The sequence below is a fragment of the Castor canadensis genome, chromosome 8 (assembly GCF_047511655.1).
Source record: "Castor canadensis chromosome 8, mCasCan1.hap1v2, whole genome shotgun sequence".
NCBI lineage: Eukaryota > Metazoa > Chordata > Mammalia > Rodentia > Castoridae > Castor > Castor canadensis.
In genome coordinates, this window is record NC_133393.1 from 14,889,270 (window position 1) to 14,904,731 (window position 15,462).

The window sequence follows — 15,462 nt, forward strand, 5'->3', positions numbered from 1 at the left end:
GGACTTTGCTTAATGAGGGATTGTGAGAGGACTGTGACCCTAAGCAGGGTTCAGTGTGTGTGTGTCTCTGCAGATTGAAACCAGGGCCTTGTTCACGCTAAGCAAGTACTCCACTGAACTATACCCTAGACCTAAAGAAAGGGGTTTTTTGAGCTATGTTACCCATGCTCAACCTGGACTCTTGGGCTCAAGTGATCTTTCTGTCTCAGTCTCCCAAGTATCGGGGACTATAGGTACCAGCATGTAGTGCTAAACTGGTTCTTTTTGGTGGTGGTACTGACATTTGAACTCAGGGTTAGGCATGCGCTCTACCACTTGAGCCATCCTTCCAGCCCTAAACTGAGTTCTTAGTGTAACTGCAGGCTTTTAAAAAGTGCCCTGAAACCAAACACAGGTTTTTATGTATCTGTGCAGTTTTTTGAGAATAGGATTTAGAAGTTTCATTTCTCAGCTATCTGTGATTTTTTTTTTTTTAAATCCCTCCAGTAAAGACAGATCCTGAAGGGGCAATGACAAAGACAAAGTGAAGCAAGTTTGAGAAAGGGCCAGCTGGCATTGTGTGACCAAGCTATCCCAATGTCTGTTTTTTTTCTTTCTCTAGTGCTGGGTATAAAACCTAGGGCCTCCTATGTGCCTGTCAAGCACTCTGCCTCTGAACCACACCCCCAGCCCTTGGTTCTGTGAGGTAGGGACTCCTTGTTTAACCAGGCTAGCCTGGAACGATATCCTCCTGCCTCCCGAGTGCTGGGATTACAGGTGTGCTCTTGGTGACCTGCCTTTTAAACTACACATCTGGGCTGCTGACTGGGAGAGCTTTTAATTTTATTTAATTTTTTATTCTTTTATCGTTTTTACATTTACTCATATGTGTATATATTGTTTGGGCCATCTTCTTACTCCCCCACCCCGAGATCTTACCTCTTCATTTTAGTCAGCCCTTCAGGTGGTTCAGACAGTCTCTGGGAAAGGTGCACTGTGTTCATGTAGGTTTCCTATAACTACTTTTAGAAGCAGATAGGAGGAAATGTATATGAAATGATCCTTATAGCTCTCTTTGTGGCTGCAGAGTTCCTTTCCTTTATAACACAGTGTGTGGGATTTGAAAAGTATTATGCAGCAGAATGAGTATTTATTTTCATTTTTCAGAATGAGGCAATTGATGAGGCAGAGAAATAGTTCCTGCTCTCTGTGATGACAGTAGCAAGAAAAAACAGTTCTTGGGGGCTGGGCATCCTGCAGCTTCAGGCTTGAGCACTTGCTTAGCATGTTTAAGGCTTTGGGTTTGATTCCCAGCACAACCACCAAACAAAAGACACAGCTGAGCATAGTGGTGCATGCCTGTGATCCTAGTACGTGGGAGGAACATGGAGTTCAAGGTCGGCATGAATATTGAGACCCTGTCTCGAAAAACTCCAACCCCTCCTGGCCCAACAATAATAATGACAAAAATTTGGAACCATTAGTTCCATTTCCCAACATACTCCAGCCCCATCATGTAGCATAAGCCAATTTTTAAGGTTAATATGAATTCTACTGAATTTTTCTTTGGAGGCTTTAAAAAAGAATTTAGGGTTGAGTGTGTGGCTCAAGTGGTATAGTGCTGTCCAGAAAATATGAGGCCCTGAGTTCAAAATCCAGTATCGTACAAAAAAAATTAGAAACCTATTTTTTTTATTTTTATTTTTGTGTTACTGGGGTTTGAACTCAGGACGTACATCTTAAGCCATTCCACCAGCCCCATTTTGTGTTGGGTGTTTTCGAGATAGGGTCTCAAGACCTATTTGTCCAGGCTGGCTTTTAACTGTGATCCTCCTGATCTCTATCTTTTGACTAGCTAGCATTACAGGTGAGAGCCATTGGCGCCCAGCTAAGGACCACATTTGTATAGCCTAACTTGTCCTGATGCCTAAATTCAGTACTGAAAATCTTTGGTCATATATGAAAGGTAAAGGCATGGAAGTGGAGGTGACAGGTATCCTGAAGAGGCCTGCTAAAGGACTGAGAACTCTGCTTTAGGGGACAGGTGGCTGGGAGTTAGCTAGCCAAAGCACCATCCTAGCTTGCCAGGTAACTCATCAAGTTGGTCTCTCTGGGTCCAACCTATGCGCTGGAAATAATGATGCCTACTTTCCATGTTTCATGGGGTTGTTGAGAAGCTCAGAGGAGCAAAGAGATGCTGTCACTGTTCTTTTTAATGATACTGATGTTGGTATTTAGGATATTCAAAAATGGAGGTCATGGGGTCATTGCTGCTTAACAGCAGTGCATAATTCTCTCAACAGTGTTTTGTAATAGGGAATGGGCAGTCGTGGAGAGAGGGTCCAGGTCAGCTGGAGTGGCTCAAGTGGTAGAGTGCCTGCCTAGCAAGAGTGAGGCCCTGAGTTCAAATCCCAGTACTGCCAAAACTTAAAAAAAAGAGAGGATCCAGAAAAAGTATTTGTTATACAGGTGTACATTGTGTCATCAGATCGATGAGCACAATTGTATGGACCATCTGTAGAATGTGGAAATGTGATTTTTCCTTCCTCCGGAACGGCTCAAGTGGAAGAAAGGCAAGTTTAAAACAAAAAAAAAGAGGGCTGAGGCATGGCTCAAGTAGCAGCGTGCTTGCCTAGCAAGCACATGGTCCTCAGTTCACACCCCAGTACCGCCAAGAGAAAGAAATACGTTTTTAATACTTGCTGTAGTGATGAGGTTTTATTTGTTCTACAACCTAGAGGAAAAGAGACTGTCATAAACAAAGAGTAGCGCAGAAATGACGTGTCTTTAATGTATAAGACGTCCACCTTCCATTTCTTCTCAGCCCCCAAGCCTTAGTTATGACAGTCTCTGAACTTTTGGCGGCACTGGGGTTTGACCCTAGGGCCTCAAGCTTGCTAGACAGACAGTCGCTCTTACCGCTTGAGCCTCTCCGTCTCATCGGCCCACTTTTCTTTTCTTTTTTTTTTTTTAAGTGCCCAAGTTTAGTTGCCTTTGGAAATACCTTCACAGTAACTGAGCTTGGCTCCAGGCAGTGTCTCCTCCGTCCCTTTCTTTGGTTGTTCTCGTCATTTTTGCTTCTCTGTTTCTTACTTATAGATGTGATGCCTTGAACTACAGTAGCTAATAATGCATGTTTATTTCTTTTACTTGTCTTTATAGTAAATGCAAGTCTTTACCTGCCTTAGCCTCATCTTAGGTGTTCTGATATTTTGGGTGACACCCGCCCACCCCACTCGTCCGCAGTGTTTGTCAGGACAGTGCGTCCGGGAGACTGCGGAACAAGTAGAACTAGCAGGAGTTTCCCGGTGGCCTCCACCCCCATTCCTTTAGAAGTCCTTAGGGCCACAGCCATCTCAGTCTCGTTTATTTCCAAGCCCCACGATCTGCTGAACTTAAGGGCGGCGATCCTCTTACTTGGGGGGATTTCTGTAAAGCAGCTGAATCCCGCCTAGGTCATCGGTGGCAAAAGTCAAACACGTGTGCTCGTCTGGGAGCCAATACTAACTTTTGCAAATGCTGCCTCCGGAACGACAGTTAAAGATGAGGACAAAACAAAAACAAACGGGATAGTGAGAGAGGCTGTGCCTCTTTGCGGTGACGGGAGATGTTAAAGGTGAGAACTCACGTAAAATTCCTTTACGGTTCCCAGGGTTGTAGGGCTGGGGAGAAGGGGGCGGAGAAGGGCTTGGGGGAGTTTCTGGCCCTTTAAGGAGGAGGGGCAGACAGTAGACTCTGTACCTTTAAGAGTCTCTTTGTCTGGAAACCTTCCTATTTACCCTCCTGTGCGTCAACCAAACTTCGACTGGCGATTCACAGCGCCCCTTTACGCCGCCGCCTCGTACTCCAGGCTCGAGTCCGAGGCGCGTTCGTGGCTGACCCTAAACTTTGCGCCCGCGGCGCGAACCAGCGGAGAGGGCGCGGGTGTGCGGGTCGCGGCCCAGCGCTGCGCCGTTGGCGCAATGCGGGGCTCGGGGGGCGTGGCTCCGGCAGGCGGGCCAATGGGCGGGCAGGGGGCGGGGCCGGGTTCGGTTGTCTCGCGCCCTGGTGACAGCTCGCGCGTGCTGATGATGGCGGTAAATAGAGGGGGGCCGGGGAGGGAGCAGGGGGAGGCAGCATAGGGGGTTAGCTCCGGGGGGGTGGGGACCCGAGGGCCGGGAGACCGCGACGGCCACTCTGAGACTCGGAGGCGGGGACAGCCGTACCCGGCACACTGGCCCTCCCCTTTAAAGAAGCCAAATCCTCACACACCGGGTGAGGGGCGACAAAGGCGGCGCGCGCCTCGCCGGCGGGAGGAGCGGCGACAGGGGGCGGGACCGCAGCGCCGGCGGGCTGGGGGCGCCCCGGGCGGGAGCCGGCGGGAGGCGAGAGCCGGAGCCTGGGCGCGCGGGTGCTGCATTTTGGCGGAATGGGCGACGACTGGGTTTGGAGTAAAAAGCCTTGAGCGCAGAGGGGAAGGAAGGCTATGGGGCCGTCCAGGGGGACCTGCTAAGAAGCAGATGAGGAGGATTAAGAGGAGAAAGGGTTAGAAGCCAGGGAGAGGGGAGGAGAGTGAGAAAAAGCCAGCCAAGGAGGCAAAACCCGGGGTGGGTGAGGAAGCCGGGCAGGGAAAGAGGCTAGGAAGACCAGGGCTGGGTGAAGGATCCTGGGGTTAGTAGGAGCAGGGATTTGAAGGGGAAGGCTTTGCAGGGGCGGTATTAGGGTGAGGGGTACTGGGGTGACAGTTGAAAGTGGGAGACCGGGAGGGGCAGAGCTGGGGTAGTAGTTGCGAGAAGGGGGAGAGAGTGATTAAGAGCGAGACGTGACAAGGGTGTGAACTAGTGCAGAGCGAGATGAGCTGAAGGACTAGGACCCGCGCTGGGGTGGGAACGGGCGCTTCTGAGAAAGGTGGGCGATGGGTGTACATTCAGGAAAGTGAGGGAGGATGTATGAGACCCTGGACTGCAACCAGGTGGAGTCGTAAATAAGAGCGCAGTGGAAGGGTAAAAGGAATAGAGGGATAAGAGATGGGCGTTTGTAGGACAATTCTGGGATCAGAAGAGCTGAAAGGAGACCACATAGAGTAAGGCTGTACGAAGTGATAGCGATCTGGGGCAGAGAGACTGGGGAATTGTGTTAATTGACGAGATTCAACAAGATACAAGGTGAAACAGTGAGGCAAAAAGACAGTGCTGAAAGCAGACGGTGAGCGAGCAAGGAAGAAATGGGCCCCAGGACTTAAAGGTTGGGATGGGGAGCAAGGGAATAGAGGAGGTTAAGGGAAGCTGGGGGAGCCCTGGTGGATGAAGAACGGGGATAGCTTGCACAGGGTGGGAACGGAATGTGCATGTGGCACTGAGATGCTTCAGAAGGTCTGCAAGGGTCAAGACACCTATGCTGTAGTGAAGGGTCCAGTATAGGGGCCTTTGGTGCAGAAGAGGAACCATGGTGAGTGGATGGGGGAAAGGGAAAAGTAAAGGCCGAAGTGGGGGTGCAGGAAAGGAATTCTTTGTTGAGGAGAGAAAATGTAAATGTGTTGAAATTGTGACTCCTTTTGTCCCTAAAAGTAGGAAATTCCAGAAGCCTCTTTTTGTCTTCAAGGAATCTTGAATCCACTTCCACCTTTCATTGCTTTTAATTCGACTTTCACATCCACTTTGAAAAGATGAGCCCATATGATTTCGATTTTGTTCTTATATGAAAGATAGTCATTCTGGGTGCTGAAAACCTCTGCCTTTCACTGATGTTGTGGTAATGGGCAAATGGATTGCATTTATTACAGTGTGCCTGTGTAATGTGATAGTTTGGGTGTTGGAGCAGGGTTGTACTGGCAAGTGCTGGGCAGGGTGCTTTTATTGCCAGCATTTTTATTTTCAATGCAGAGTGCACTGTGGTTGGGGTAGAGAAAAAGGAGAATCTTTTTGTTTCCACAAATCAACCAGGTTGCTGCTTAGTTGTTTTCAGTGAGTGGACAATACTGAGAACCATTTCAGAGAAAGCAAATAACCAACCAGCAAAGTTCACTGGGGTAGAGATTTAAACCAGGGTTTAGAGGGCAGTGAGTTCCTAGGCCTGTAGCTTTGTGTGGGACATTTCATAGCAGCAGGTAACTCACCAGTTTTACCAAATGGAATGAAGAAAAGGAGAATTGTAGAGTTGTGGAGGGTTTTAGAGTGGCGACTTCCCTTTTAGGTTAAATAATGAATTTATGAACAGTTTTTATGAAAAACTCTGGAGGATTATATTGGAAGCTGGAGTCTTGGACAGCTCCACTGCCTCTCGTGTTTTATGATCGTGACTACAGAAAGTCATATTAGCATTGATTTTCTAGAAGCTTTTGATTTGGAAAGACACTTTTGGATATTAAAGGAAGATAAGAAATTTTGAGACAAAACTTACGTTATTTCTTGGTATTTTGTTTTAATGGTTTTTATCCTGAAGCATTTACATTTAACTAAGAATATGAATGAATATTTACTTTGCATTTGATGGTGCCAAAGGATAGTGTATAATTTACTTAAGAAAAAATGCAGAGTCTTTGCACTCATTTCCTGTGTGGGGAACAGGAAATGTTTCTTTCTCTCCCCCCACCGTTTGTCTTTACTTTATCCTGTTATACTAAAATAAATCCTTTCTAAAACTTAAAAAAAAAAAAAGTGTGTGTGTCTGTGTGGTACTAGGGACTGAACCCACGGTCTTGCACATGCTAGATAAACATTCTACCTCTTGAGCTAAGCCTCAGCCCTTTTGTTTTTGAGATAGAGCTTTGCTGCCTTTGCCCAGGCTAGTCTCGAATTCATGATCCTTCTGCTTCAGTCTCTGAGTTGGGATCACAGGGATGACTACCATGCCTGGTTCAAATGTTCTTGAGAATCTTATTCAGGTTTATTTCACAAGCATACATTCAGATACACAAAGATACTTCTTTTCTGAAGTTCTGTACGGGTTGGGGGCTATACCTCTGGTAGAGTGCTTGTCTAGCATGTGCAAGGCCCTGGGTTCAGTCCTCAGCATCCTAAACAAACAACCTTATTCCAAGGCTGTGTAAATTTTGGATTGCAACTATTTTGTGGGTGTTTCTATAAATAGCAAGAATTAGGTTTATGTGATTTGAAAGAGTTAGCAAAGATTTTGATTTGTGGATGTGAGAAACACTGGTTATTAATACATATGAATAATTTAGAATCTTAACTTTTTCTGAATTTAGTGTTGGCTGTGTTGAGGCATAGTATGTAGGTCCTGGCTTGCTTTCTGGATTCTGTTAGGCAGGTGTTCAAGGTAAGTAGATTTATTTAGCAATTCAGCAGGAGTTACTATTTTTACTGCTGAGTTTTGAGGTTAGTCTGGAAAGGTTACCTTTCTAAGGTAAAGAGTAACTTTGATGTGAGGCTCCTGTTTCTGGGAGGCGTGTGTGTATATTCTTTTCCTTTGTAGATGTTTTTAGGCTGGTGTTAATAGGTTGTACTGGGTATGGTATTGTCATTTTTAAATGTAATTGTTTTAAATTTGGTGTCTTTATATAAGTTATTTTTTCACTTATATTTGATATTGGTAGAGTAGAAAGTATAAACTATAAGATCAATCAAAACAAAGAGTTTTTTGGGGTCCTGCCTTTTATTTCTGTATGTTTCTATAGTTTGGTAAACCTCTGATTTGTATTGTGAATAGTGATTTCCCAGTTGATATTTCTTTTTTCTTTTCAGTGTTAGGGATTGAACTCGGCCTCACACTTGCTAGGCAAGCACTGTACTACTTGACTACACCCCTAGCCTCTCAGTTGATATTTCTAAAACTAAAAATGAATAATCTTTTAATTCAGATGATATTATTTATCAGTAAGGATTCTAATCATAAATTTAAGCTATACTTTCTTTTGTTCATCAAGTAGAATTCTACTCAACTTTATTTTGGCTATAATCTTAATTGCTAAGCCAAAAAACTTTTCAGTTTATTTTCAGATTTGAATAAGTAGGTTGTACATAATTAAATATGTTTCTGGTTAATTGTAGAGACTTTGGATGGGAAGAGACCTTGAAAGAACCTCTGGTTAATCCTGCAGCTTCAGTCAGTATCCCACTTAAATCATCCCAGGTAGAACAAAGTTTATTCTATTTTCTTATAAATGTTCAGTGGGAAGGTGGCAACCTTTGTAGATTATCCATTCCAACATTTAATTATTTTCTCTTTCAGGAACATCTTTCTTCTAACTAGCACACACTTAATGATACATTCATATTTGTTTCCTCAACTTTTGATTTAAAACGTCTTACAGTAAAACCTTAGTTCTTTTTTTTTTTTTTTTTTTTCCTGGTGTGTGTGGGGTGTGGGACTAGGGTTTGAACTCAGGGCTTCATGCTTGCAAAGCAGGTACTTTACCACTTGAGCCACTCCTCCAGTCCAAAACTTTAGTTCTTAATAAACTTAATAATAGTAACTAGCCCACATATAATCCTTTAGTACCAGGCCCTGTTTTAGGAGCTTATCAAATTGCAACTCATTTATTCTCACAGCAATCCTGTGAGGTAGCTACTACTACTACTATTTTCATTTTATCTGAGATGAAGTAGAAAGTCCTTGAGATGAAATGATTTGCCCAAGGTTACACCTAAAACAGTTTTACACTGACTTGTTTGGTAGCTGATAATCTTTTAATCCAAATATTATTTATTTATTTATTGCAGTATTGCGGTTTGAACTCAGGGCCTACAACTTGAGCCACTTAAGATACCACCCTTTTTTTGTGGTGGGTTTTTTTGAGATAGGGTCTTGCAAACTGCTTGCCTAGGCTGGCTTCAAACTTCAATCCTCCTAATCTCTGCCTCCTGAGTAGCTAGGATTACAGGCCTGAGCCATGGTTCACTGAGTACTTTTAAACAAGTCAAATAGAAAGTGCATATGATGGACTCAATTCTCACAAGGAAAGGCTTGTTGTGAATACTGTGTATCAAAAAGTTTGGTGTATGTTTGATTTTAGTCAAAGCATTTAAAGCAAATGAATGTCAAGAGATGTAGAATAGATTGTGTGGTTGTTTGGTCTGTTTCCTTTGGTACATTCTGAAGAAGATTCTTTGACATGTGAGTGACACATTCATCATTTACATGTCAAAGAAGCTTTTTGCCCTCCCAACAGCAAAAATTGCTTTGTCTGTACTCCTATGTTGGGAACCTTCTTATCACCTGGACTGGTGCATCCTTAAGACATGCTAGCTATTAGGTGATCATTGTGTGAGAAGCAGGAGTCAGAGGACCTCTCAACACCGTGACCAAGAAATCTTTAGGTGAAGCACATATTTTGAAGATCTTTGTGTAGCTTCCAGGAGCTGAAAATGGTAAAAATGCAAAATGTACTGCATTCAGAATGTTGGTTGGGATTAAGACAAATAGGTTTGCCTTATGATATAGGATCAATAGAATTATCTTCACATTCTATTCCCTCACCCTGAAATAAACCTAAATTTTGAGTCTTTTCAGTTGTTGTCATTTAAAGAAATTAACTGACCCTTCCTCATCTCGTCATCACCAATTTTCATTTAAAAAATGGCCTATCCATTTGATAAAGGAATAATCTGCAGAAAGTCCTGTCCAATTTACTTATTTTTTTTACTTATTTATTTTTTGGCCTGTCCAATTTAAGTGAAAGAAATGTTAGCTTTACTCTGACAGATGTAAAATACAGTACTTGTAGACTGCTCCCCCAACCCCTGCTTTAAAACTATTATCAAAGCTATGAAATATGGCTCCTTATTAAAGCTGATAGTAATAATTAAAAACACTTCCCTTTCATAAGGATGAGAAAATTACAAATTATTTGGAAAGCATTGTTTCTAGTCATGCATTGTTGTTTCTGAGACATGGACAGTTTTTAAAGACTGTAATACTCTTCATTTTCCATTCACATGTTAATAGAAGTCTGGAAAGTAAGGCGCTCCTCTGAAATGTTCAGGGCTGTTTTTATTATATGTCAAATTGTAAACAGCATTCTGTGACAGGTATTTTTTCTCTTTGTCTTCCTTTGAGCTAATTAGTAATTTACACTCTAGTAGCATCTCGCTCAGCCTTACTGTGTGAAAATGCCTGCTACTTCGTGTCTTCCGTGCAGCCAGGACTGGCAAATGATTGGGGGCAGATGTTGGTTAGCACATCAGAAGGATCAGGAATACAATTCATTTTTATGTTGTGTTTTTAAAGGCTTTTGTGTGGATCTTTCTCCCTCTTCACCATCCCCTCATCAAATACAGGAATGTTGGACCATGTGTAACCTAGAGCTATTGCCCTTAATTCAGTTTGATTTTTCTGTTCTGTCCCCCACCCCCACCCCTATGTTGTAGGATTTGGGGAGGATTAGCAGGGCAGTCTGGCATAGTTTAGAGCCCAGGACTCAGGTCTTCACTGCTCCCTCCCATTATCAGAATAGAAGCTTCCTGGCATTGTCTTCAGAAGCCACCCAGCAGAGCTTCTCTTGCTGGGCAAGTAATGTGAAGGGTGGGAGGGCAGCACTGTGACTGCTGAGTTAGGAAGATGCTTTTATCTGCGCTCCTATTGCCCAAGGAAGGACAACCCTACCTTTGTATCAGCTTTTTCAAAAGGCAGCCGAGAGTGACCAAAAGATAATTTATAGCTTGGTTTTAGCATTTTGTCACATCAGGGTCCTGCTCTTTCCTGCCTTCTGTTCTTTCTCTCTCTCTCTCTTTTCATTCTCTGACATGGGAAAGAAGATGTGTAGGACCTGCATGTGTTCCCTTGGATGGGCCCCATAGGAATGTATTAAAGCAGCAAGAGCATTTGACTTTGAAACAGACTTAAGGATTAGTTGATTTTGTGACTATAAATTTTAGTTGAAAGTTAACTGAAGGGTAAATAGAGGTTTACTGATTTATCATTTTCAGCTAAAACCTTTCTAGAATGCCAGATAATTTGTGGTACTTATTTTTGTAGCTATGGCTACTAATTTATCAGGATAATAAGGTCAAAATCCTTGCTTGAGTTAATTAGATTCTCCTTGGCAAAAATTGTTACCTGGAAGTAGCCACAAAGAAAATCAGGTAAGAAAATATGTGAATAGCTCAGTTGAGCCGTCATTGTTAATAACATTACAGTCATAGACATTTTGCCAGTGAGTGGGCACTTTGTGAGCAGAGGGCAGATCATTTGTGTATGCGTTCATAGAGTGTGTGGGGCTGTATTACTGTCTTGTTTTTATAAACCAGAATGGATGGCCACTGCTAACATTTAATTCTTTTACTCGCCTGTTTCTGTGTTCTAATGCAGTCACCTATATCTTAATTTTATTGGAGCTCATGGCTAGATACTAATTGCACCTTTGACATCTAGATGAGGTCAAAGATCACATTAATAATATTGCATGTAAAAAAATAAAATATCCTCAAAGTTAATTGACAGAGGATGTTCAAAATAAAGATGAGAAAGTGAATCTGCAACAGAATTGAATAAACTCTTAAATGTTTATACTAAAATGTGGGGCATAGCTTATAGCCTTGCATTTTGAGTGAAAGGTATATGTGTGTTAGTGAAGACAGATGTGTGTATTGTGATTGCATCATCAGATATTCCATGCTAAAATCCCAGCTTGGTCAATATTACCCATCTCTCCAGGTACACTGTTAAAGTGGGTCTTGAATTCTTTTCTCCATAGGCAATTTAGCTTAGCCTACAAGTAATAAAAAATTCTAAGTTTACCTAAGCTGTAAATTCAGTAATCCTAGTCACTTAAATAAATACAAAATGAAACATAATTATTACCTTTTGACTGTCAGATTGACAGAGATTTAAAAAGTTGATGAGTGAATGGGGATGTGGGAAAGTTGAAAAATCTCATTGGCAGGAATGTAAATTTTCTTGGAGGTAAGTTTGGCAGTGTCTATCAGAATTTAAAATGTGTGTATCTACCTCTAGCAATTTGTATATTGCTCATATATTATAGATATATTCATACACTTGCATGGAAAATATGAGTACAGAGTTTTTCAGTCAGGTCTGGTTAAACAATGTATGATGGGTCCACACAATGGAATATCATTTAGTTGTTAAGAATGCATAGATCTCTGCTCATGTGGAAAGATGTCCACAGTTAAGTTATTAAAAAGAGTCACCTTTAGGATAATATACAATATTCCTATTTTTTAAATGCAAGGGCTAGAATTAAAGTATTCCCTTTTTGAGGGAAAGTGTTCACTTTTTACTCTATATGCTTCGGTGATTAGTTTGAACAAGTATGTGAGGATAGGTTAATTAACATTTTCAGGAAGGAACTTCCTGTAGTGTGGGGGAAGAAGGTTCTCAGAGAAAAGAACTTTTCCATTCACATGAATTACATTGGTCAAGGTTTTGAGTCAGAACTAAGGACTGAAATGGCAGAATAAGGGCATATAGTAGAAGTTGAGGCCAACTGGTGGAGAGGAGACTGTAAAGGCAGTGATAAAGAGCCTGCAGGTTTTTTTTTAGAGGTATTGGAGTTTGAACTCACGACTTTGTGCTTGCTAGCCAGGCACTCTACCACTGAGCCACACCTCCAGCCTAACAGCCACCATTTGATTTGAAAAATGGTCTGTAAAAATCATATGATGATAATACCTAATCCACTGGGTGGCTGTGAGGACTAAATTAAATATATTTATAAAATACGAAGACCAGTTTCTGCCCATTGTTAGCTGTTATTGGTGAATGAAAAGATGCATTACCTTTTGTAAGCCTGGGTAAATTACTGTTATCTTTTATTATGTGTAGTGAAGATTTCACTGACTCCTGACAGATCATGAAGTTTGTAATATTTGTAGTTGGCCTAAACATTTTCATTCTTCACCTTTGGCTCCTCCTACTGACATTAGTGTCAAACTGAAATACTGAGGTATTACAATATCAGAGCCTTATTAGGCAGATGATGTCCTACACATTGCTATGAGCTTTCTTTGGCAGTATCTCCACATACACTAGTGAACATTTGGGATTTGGGTCATTTTGAGACATTAAAAAAAGTGGGGGTGCTGGACATGGTGGAGGACATTTATAATCATGAGTACAAGGCCAGCCTGGGCTGCATAGCTTAGCCCTGTTTCCAAAAACAAAACAAAAACAAAACCAGAAAAGCCAAAAAGCAAAAACCCAACAACCAGAAAAGGTGGGGGAAAGTAACATCTATCTATCTGTCTGTCTGTCTATATCTGTCTATATTTTGTAAAATGTAATTTTCCATGCCCAGGGGACACAGGGTAGATATGTCACTTTGCACTGAACATGTTAATCAGCTTTTGTTGACAGTGAAGCGTAATTGAGCATATTAGCTACAACACCTACATTGGCAGCCAGCAGTCTGCTTGCGAAATCTCTTAAACAGAAATCTGCTGAGAAGGTTCCTAAGCAGTTGAAATCTCTTTGTGAGGAAATTAAATAGAACAAACAAAGTAGAAATTTTCTCTCTGCCCAAAAGTAACTGTTTCACCATTGAAAGCCATGAGAAAAGGTGTCTTACCTGTGGACTGAGAGGTGGCAGGGTCTCTTATGTAAAACTTTAGAGTTCTTTATGTAACCTCGCTTATCCTTTAAAGAACGTCAAGTGTATTGCTATTTGATAAAAAAAAAAAAAAAAAAAAAAAACTTTGTAGTACTGGGAATGTAGCTCAGGAGTAGAGCACTTGCCTAATCATGTGCAAGAGCCTGATTCAATCCCTCAGGGTGGATGCACATGCATACACACACCACATGCACACACATAAACATACACGATTATAAAACTAAGTTAAAAATGATGAATGTAAGTTATTTTCCCCATCTAGGTAAAGATTATCTTTTTTGAGTTTCACAAAGGCCATTAAAAATAAGAAGTTACAGCTGGGCACTGGTGGCTCACATCTGTAATCCTAGCTACTAGGGAGGTAGATAAAGATCAGGAGGATTGTGATTTGAGGCCAGCCAGGGCAAATAGTTTGAGAGACCTCATCTCCAAAATACCCAACACCAGAAAGGGCTGGCAGAGTGGTTTAAGTGCTAAAGTGCCTGCCTTGCAAGGATGAAGCCCTGAGTTCAAACCCCAGTGCCCTCCCCCCCAAATAATAAATAAGAAGTTACTATTTAAATGCAGTTTTTGCCATGTAAGAGCTATACAATAAGTTTTTATTGAATTTATTAGTATATGCATGAGTAAAAAGTGTTTTTCTGAATTTGGACTTCATATTCCTGTCATTTGGGCTCCATCTAAACAAAGATATTCTGTTCAACCTTCATTCACATACCCCTTTTTCTCCCCCATCCCACAGACACTCTAGTGTGCTTTATATATGTCCTTGATTCTATACACATCTTCGTAAAATATTTAGAGATTTTTTAAATATATTTGTGTGTGGCTGTAAAATTTTCTCTGTAAAAACACTGTAGATCTTACTCCTGTTTTTACCTTTTCACTCAGCACTATGTCTTAAGATCTATTTATGCTAGATGTAGACTTAGCTAATTGGTCCTGACTGCAGCACGGATTCCATGGTGTGCATCTATTCCCATAGTAATGGGTGCCTAGGCTCCCATAAACAATGCTGCCAGGAACAGTCTTGCACATGTCTATTGTGAATATGTTTGAGGATTTCTGGGATACAGATGCATTATCATAAGTACTGTTAGGTACTGAATGGTTGCATCACTTTATATTCCACAAGCATTGTGTTCCTATCCTCCCCAATATGTTAGGTATTGTCTAATTTTGCCATTCGGTAATGTCTCATTTTAACTTATATATCTAATTACTGGTGAGTTTGAGTATTTCTTCATAATCTAGTTAGCTATTTCCTTTCTGTAAGTTGCCTCTTCATATTCTTTATTTCCTGTATTTTCTTGTTGAACTACAGAAATCAGAAATACTATATAATTGTAATATGTAATATAATTTTAATATACATAAATTTATTTATTTATTTATATAATCCTGGTTGGTAGTGAGCCATACAAATATTGTCTCCTGGGGTATCAATTTTTTCTGTGGTGTTCTTTTGAATACAAATGCTTGTTTTTCACGTAGAAAATCATCATTTTTTAGCCTTAATACATTTGCCTTATTAGTTCTTCTTGGATTTAGTCTCCCAGATTGTCTCCCCAGATTTCTTTCTTTTGGCTTTATGGCTTTACTTTCCCCATTATATTGGTTCTGTGTAGCTTTGACCAAAGGACCTGAGAGAACAACTTAAGGGAAGAACTATTCATTTTGGCTCCAGTTTTGGAGATTTCAGCCTATAGTTCTGGGGTCCGTTGATTCTGGACCCATGGTGAGGCAGAGCATCATGGTGATGGGAGCATATAGAGGAAGAGGCAGTTCACTTTCTGGCAGACAGGAAGGAGAGGGTGAGACAGGAAGGGACTGGGGACCTGGTATAACCTCCAAAGGCATGCCACCAGTGACTTCTTCCAGCCAAGCTCTACCACCTAAAGTTTTCACTACCTCCCCAAATAGTACCACCAGCTAAGGACCAAGCATACACATGAGCTTGTGGGAGACATTTCCTT

General features: G+C 41.6%; 1 protein-coding gene across 12 annotated transcripts in view; it reads left to right on the top strand.

Annotated features, from left to right (window-relative positions):
- The window catches only part of Usp49 (ubiquitin specific peptidase 49), a 74,939-nt gene that overhangs the window by 3,717 nt on the left and 55,760 nt on the right, over positions 1-15,462 (top strand). For 5 of the 12 annotated variants that reach the window (XM_074082189.1, XM_074082188.1, XM_074082187.1 and 2 more), the window contains exons 1-2: positions 4,347-5,406; positions 7,968-8,049. The exons of 2 other annotated variants lie outside the window; for them this stretch is intronic. The gene's annotated coding sequence lies outside the window, so the exon portion shown is untranslated. 5 more of the 12 variants (XM_074082192.1, XM_074082193.1, XM_074082198.1 and 2 more) reach the window with 5 other exon arrangements.